Below are 6,967 nucleotides of genomic sequence, written 5' to 3' on the forward strand. Positions count from 1 at the left end.
TAGTTTATACAAGGTAGTAACTAGATTCTAAAAGAGTGGCTAGAAATTTCTTAGATCATGGATGGGCAGCTGAGACCTGTTGCTTGCAATTCCCCCACCACGTGAGAACTTCAGGATACTTCATGTGTCTTGGGGGACCAGGGCCGGGCTTTTATGTGCACCACCTCCCCCCCACCCTGAGGCAGGGTTGGAGGCAGGGTGAGGGGGGGGCAAGGAGAATCGTGACGGGTGGCGGGGGTCCTGTTGCCAAGCAATCTTATCGGGGGAAGGATATGCTGATGACAGCCTTGCAGCCTAGAGGCCAATTGAGGCCCTTAAGTGGCCTATTAATGGCCAATTAAGGGCCTTTTTCCACCATTGCTGGGATCTTACCAGTGGCAGGGGGTGCCTCTGCCACACAGGGAGGGTGCCTTGTAACAAGAGGCACAGTCCCTGTGGGCTTTGTGGGGGGGGGGGGATGTCCCTCCTCCTCCTCCATGCGTAATCTGTGACCACTCTACCCCCCGGGATTTTCCTCCCCCTGGACTGCATGGTCCCACCGAGCCAGTGCCTTCCAGACTGGCCCCGGCAACCCCGCATAACATACCTCTGTTCTGGGGTTCCAGTGCTGGGCCTGGGTTCAGTACCGGCACTAGCAGTTGTGTTGCTCATACTGCTGCTGATTGGCCAGCAGCTCTTTAAGGTAGGATCCTTGTCTTTAAAGCGACAGGAATCCTGGCTTGTGAAATTTAGATTTAAAAAGACCAGAAGATCACTCTGGGAGGGCATGCAAAGACAGAGGTATGCTTTGCCCCACCTTTCAGCCCAGTGCTGGGAGCCCTGCCTCCAACACAAAATCCTGGCCCTGGTGTGCAGGAAATGTCTCCAGTTGCTTGAGCTCGAGCTCAGGATTTCCGAGCTTGAGGGGCAGCTTGAATCACTGCGGAGCATCAGGGAGGATTAGAGTTTCCTGGATTGTATTTTCCAGGAGATGGTCACCCAACAAGCAATAACAGTTCAGGACAGTAGACTGGTGGCCATTTGGAAGAGTAGGAAGGGGCAGGACGTACAGGAGTCTTCAGGGTGCATGCCACTCTCGAACTGGCAATAAGCATGGGATGACTCCTTGAAAACATGAAGTCCAGATATGGTACCAATGGGCAAAGGACTGCACAGGCAAGAGCAGCAAAGAGCAGAAATGCAGTTGTTATAGGAGATTGCAGAGCTAGGCAGACAGGCATTTCTGTAACTGTCATCATGAGTCCCACATGGTGCGTTGCCTCCCTGGTGCCAGGGTAAAGGACATCACAGAGAGGGTGCAGAATATTCTGCAGCAGGAATGGAGTGAGCCAGAGGTTGTGGTACACATCAGGAACAATGACACAGAGAGGGCAGGTTTTGAGGTCCTACAGTCAGACTTTCAGGACTAGGGAGGAAGTTAAAAAGTAGGACCTCGAAGATATTAATCTCTGAATTACTTCCAGTTCCATGCGCTAGCGTGATTAGAAATAGGAAGACAGGGAAGATCAATGTGTAGTTTGACGCATGGTGCAGGAGGGAGGGCTTCAGATTCTTGGGGCATTGGGACCAGTTGTGGGGCAGAAGACACCTATTAAAAAGGGATGGGTTGCACCTCACAGGACTGGGGCGAATGTCCTTGCGAGTATGTTCACTAGTCTGGTTGGGGAGGGTTTAAACTAAATTGGCAGACTTTAAAGACTTTATTGGGAGGGGATCCCGCCTCCAAGAGCTGCCGGCCAATCACAGGACTGGCAGTTCAGCAGTATTAGCAGCACCACTGGGAGTAGTGGCCACTGCTAGTACTGCAGAGACCTCTGAGCCAGGCCCAGCTCTGGAACCCCGGAGAAGAGGTAGGTGAGGCGGGGTCACCGGGGTCAGTCCAGAAGGCCCCAGAGGGCGTGTGGGGGGAGTGGGCATTTGGTCCAGGGGGAGGGGGGGTTCCTGGTAGGCCACAAATTGCCCATGAAGGAGTGACCCCACCCCCCTCCAAGCCTGAAGGGAGGTGCCTTGTTTTCCGAGGTGTCTTCCCTGCGCAGTGGAGGCCCCCTCCACCCCGCCACTAGTAAGATCCCAGTGGCAGCGGGAAGAGGCCCTTATTTGGCCTCTGGGTGGAAAGGTTGTCATTGGCCTATTCCACCCCCAGGAGAATCTGAACCAGGATTCCTGGTGTCAAATTCTGTGTCGGGTGATTCTGCCTTGATTCTCCAGCCAACGCCCCTGCCATGAAACCCGCCTTTGGGATGAGAACAAAATCCGGCCCCCTGTTTCAGGTGTGCAACCTGGATGCCTATTTTCTGTCTGTACCAATATGGCAGGTGGCACACATCCAGTTCACAAAGGGTGTACGCATCTTGCTTTCCATAGTGTCTGATGGTTTGATGGCCTCAAACTTTAATTTTCATATAGAAATATGGACTTAAAGATAGAATATGCCATAAGTTCAGCACTTTCCTTGTTTACACTGATTTTCCATTGTTTTATGCTGGTTTATATGTTCCGGTGGATGCTAAGGATATTTTCAGGTAATTTCTCCATGAGTTGCTGTCTAGATCAGTGTAAATTTCGGTGTCACTTGCTATTTATGCTGTTTGAAGATATTCAGGGCCAATATGCGGTGTGCAGTGAATAAGATGTGCAAGATCAGAGGCTTGATTTTCCAACTTACATCCAGCACCAGTGTGGCTTCACACTACCATCTGAACTTCTGGAAATCAGGACCATAGAAATTGTTGCTATAACAATATTATCAAATAGCTTGAATGATGGGATTAGATTGCATCTTCAAACAGGTGAAAAATTATACACCTGACTGTCCATAAAGTCCAAGGTTACCTACATTCACTGCTGAAATGGTATGTTAGCATGGATAGCATACAACAGTTGCAACAGTTATCATTACTCACATTGTCAGTGTAAACGTTTGACAGGTTTTCAAGGAATACCACACATCAACTAAAACACCAATCAAGACATTAGTTGGAGGTGGATCTGACTAAAATGAGTAAGAAAGGGACTGTCCCATTCAAATAACCTTTACATTTAAGTGTGTTATTTAGTCATAGTTGAAGTCAGGTTAGTTCTGATATCCAGATTCTCACACCTTTTACTACATTTGTAACTTCTCAAATGACTCATGTAAGTGACTTTTTGCTTTGATTGCTAACGCTGTAAATCATAAATGACAGAGAATTGAGACAGAGAATATGGAGGAAGAGAGAAAAGAATTATGCTGAGAGGCTCTACTTGGTCTTAACTGAGCAGCAGTGTGCATGGAGCTGTGTATCTCTACACCTGGCCTCTATACATCTACCACATGCTGAATGACTGCTTTGAACTTTTATCCTTCACTGCTACAACTCAACCAGTAACAACAAAGTGATTTCTTAGCTTAATTTGTAAACCTCAGTCTCCTTTCAATCTTCTAAAGGAGATTTCCGTCATTGCAAGATTGATTATTTCAATTATTATTGAAAAGGTAGCAAATATACTTCCACTAAAAGGTATTTCCTTTCTAAAATCTCTAGATGCATGTTGCCACTCAACAATGTTTTTAAGTCATTGCTAGATTATTCCGACCATGAAATGGTGGACTACATACTTGGCAAAATCAATGCACAAGATACACCTTTTACATTGTATATAAGAGGTTGCAGTCCCACAATATACACATTCTATCTGAAGCCAAGCATCACAATTTCACAAGTTACTATAAATTTCTCTGGCTTGAATTATAATCCCCATAGTTTGAGTCAGACCGTTCCACCGAAGCTTTGTGAACGAGCAAACTGAATGAGCGGATGACTTTTTGGGGACTGCTGTTATGACATAAAGACATGGCTCTTGGCACCTGTACATCAACTTCAACAGACCAGAGGTACAATCAGGTAAATTAGAACACAATGGATTAATAAGTAGCAGTTTGAAGAAATGTTTTCATTGTTTGGACAGCTCTACTATGCATAATAAATATTTTACTGTATGTTGCATGACTGTATGTTGTATAGAGGGGCATATGAATCAAAAGTGTCTAAAGAAGATGACAGTGCTTACAAGAGAAGTCCTCAAAATACAGCATCCGTAAAAGGAGACATAATGACATGGTACAGGAAACCTGGAGCAAGTTGTGTTTTTTAACTCAAAAGTAGGCAGAAAAGTATAAGCTTTTTCACTTAAGGTACTTCTAATACTTTAGAAAGCAACATGATCATATGAAATTTGAAACTGAATAGAAACAATATTACCATAATAAGTACAGAGAAAATACTACATTAAATTGATAATTCTAAAGACTTTCCCTAGCTCCAAAATGCAAGTATGCAGTTTTACACTAAATGTATTCAAATTTTCCTATTAGTTAGACCATAAGCTAAGGTAGCATGTAATGTTAAATTCTTAATTAAACTAGATTTTTTAAAAAGATTCAGGCGTAACATGGGACTTTTTTTTAATGAAAGTCACTATGTTTTGTTTTTTACACATTACGGTACAATCAAAGAAAACTTTAACAAGGGCAGATAGTAAAGTATTAATCTAATACCACCAGACTATCCCTAATAGTGGAGGATTAAGGATATGCCACCCTCTCTGCAACAAACACCTTCCCCTACATCTTTACAAACAAAATCTAAATCTGCTCACACTCTTAGTCTGAGCTATCATGTTGTTATGGAGAAATGTAGGCCACCAGTCTAAGACAGTGAGTTCCTATTTACTTCTGTTCTAGTGTGTTTTTTTGGTACATAGATAGATATTCTTTTTATAAATGCTAATTAAAACCAATTTCAGTGGACACCAAGATAAGGGTCCCTTTGTGCTCTCTGTGGTCCAAATGCCTCCAAGGTGACTGACTGAGCTGGCAATGGGAAATTAGAATGAGTCTATCCTCTATTGATAGCTTGGTAATACTTTATGTCAACTGCTGTTTTGTTCAGAAACCAGCAAAGATGTAGGCTGGCCACAGGGATGGTGGAACTGCTCTACTGCAACATGATCTTAGCTCAGGTGTATGATATTGTGACATTGCTGCCACATAGCACATCATATTCTGGGACTGCTTGGGGGGGGGGGGGGGGGGGGGTGGGGGGAAATCAAGAGATGGGTTATTCAGCAACATCATCTCTCAGGGAACTAGGCACCTTTAAAACTGTCCTGTACCTGAGGTGAGAGAAATGGCTGCAGCAAGGCAATGCAGCAGAATTGCTCCCTTTAAGGAAGGATCTCGGGAGCTCCTGCTGCAGGAAGTCTTGCAAGAAGTATGGTCTTTTTCGGAGTTGAGGGACATTCTGGGTGGGTGCAGCTATAATTATGAATGTTGTCTCATTTGCACTCTGGACATGGCTGCAGATGAGCAAAATAATATGCTGGTGTCAGGAAGAATGCCAAGGTAAGTGTGCTCAGTACTTTGCCTATCTTTACAAGGTTAAGCTTGGTGGAGCATCAGAGAGGGAGAATACACAGTGCTGTTGGATCTGTTCAAGATATTTCCAAATGCACGAGTATGTCCATGTTCCAGCAGGACACTTTATATTGCCATCATGTCAGTGTGTTTAGCTTGTAGTCCATTATATGTGGGAAGCAACAAATGCCAAACACAATGCCAACACAAATTATCTCACTGTTGCATGTTCAAGACTGAGATCGACAGATTTTTATTAGGTAAGGGTATCAAGAGATATGGATCAAAGGCAGATAAATGGACCTGAGATAGAGATCAACCATGTGCACAATCCTTCTCGTTTACCTCACTACATTTATCTGTATTTATCAATACATTAAGAGTAAGAGAACGAGGATGACTAAGGAAAGAGTAGGGCCCATAAAAGACCAAAAAGATAACCTATGTTCTGGTCACCTCATTACAGAAAGGTTGTAATTGCACTAGAGAGGGTATGGAGGAGATTTATGAGGATGTTGCCAAGACTGGAAAAATGCAGCTAAGAGAAAAGATTGGATAGGTTGCGGTTGTTCTCCTTGGAACAGAGAAGGCTGAGGGAAGATTTGATTGAAATGTACAAAATTGTGAGGAGCCTGGAAAGAGTGGATGAGGAGGGCTTATTTAGCTTAGCAGAGAGGTCAGTGACTAGGGGGCATAGATTTAAAGTGATTGGTGGAAAGATTAGAGGGGAGATTTTTTTTAGCTGGAGGATGTTGGGGGTGTGGAACTCATTGCCTGAAAGGGTAGTAGAGGCAGAAACCCTCAACTCATTTAAAAGGTAAATGGATGTGCACCTAGAGTGCCATAACCTTCAGGGCTACGGACCAAATGCTGGAAGGTGGGATTAGGCTGGGTGGCTCATTTTTTGTCTGGCACACAAATGATGGGCCAAGTGGCCTCTTTCTGTGCCGTAAACTTTCTATGATTCTATAACCTCTCTACAGCTTTTGGCACAGTCAACCACAACATCTTCCTCCAATGCCTCTCTTCCATTGTCCATCTAAATGGGATCGCCTTCAATTGGTTCCACTCTTACCTTTCCAAGCATACCAGCAAGAGCGTCACTGCAGTTTTTCAGCAGATATTTTGGTACTATCACAGTGAATGATTTGGGCAGAATGTTCTTTGCTCAAAGTTGGTCAAAGGTGCATTTGTACCTGCAGCCTAGAGAATAACCTTCAAAATGGTTTTGAAGTATTCATTTAGATACTTAGTGCTAACAATAGTCTGGCAGCTTCTGCCAGTGATGTTTGCTGCCACAAAACTGTAGCCAGGAATAATGAGGAGAAATCAGGCATAGATTTTCTCTAAAAATAGAATTTTCTGTCCTATCAAAGGGTGTTACAGTATAAAGAATTTCCTATTTTTATTACTTAATGCTCTTTGAGGTGTGGTTTGTAATTTTTGGCTTATTACGTTTTTTAATAGTTCATGATCCTAACAACATCGTGCCAGCCAGCTATTTTCCAAGACTAGTTGTTTTTAATAGGTTGATCAGTAATTTGATCATCTTGGCTCAGTGGTGACACTTTC

The sequence above is a fragment of the Heterodontus francisci genome, chromosome 6, assembly GCF_036365525.1.
Source record: "Heterodontus francisci isolate sHetFra1 chromosome 6, sHetFra1.hap1, whole genome shotgun sequence".
Lineage (NCBI taxonomy): Eukaryota > Metazoa > Chordata > Chondrichthyes > Heterodontiformes > Heterodontidae > Heterodontus > Heterodontus francisci.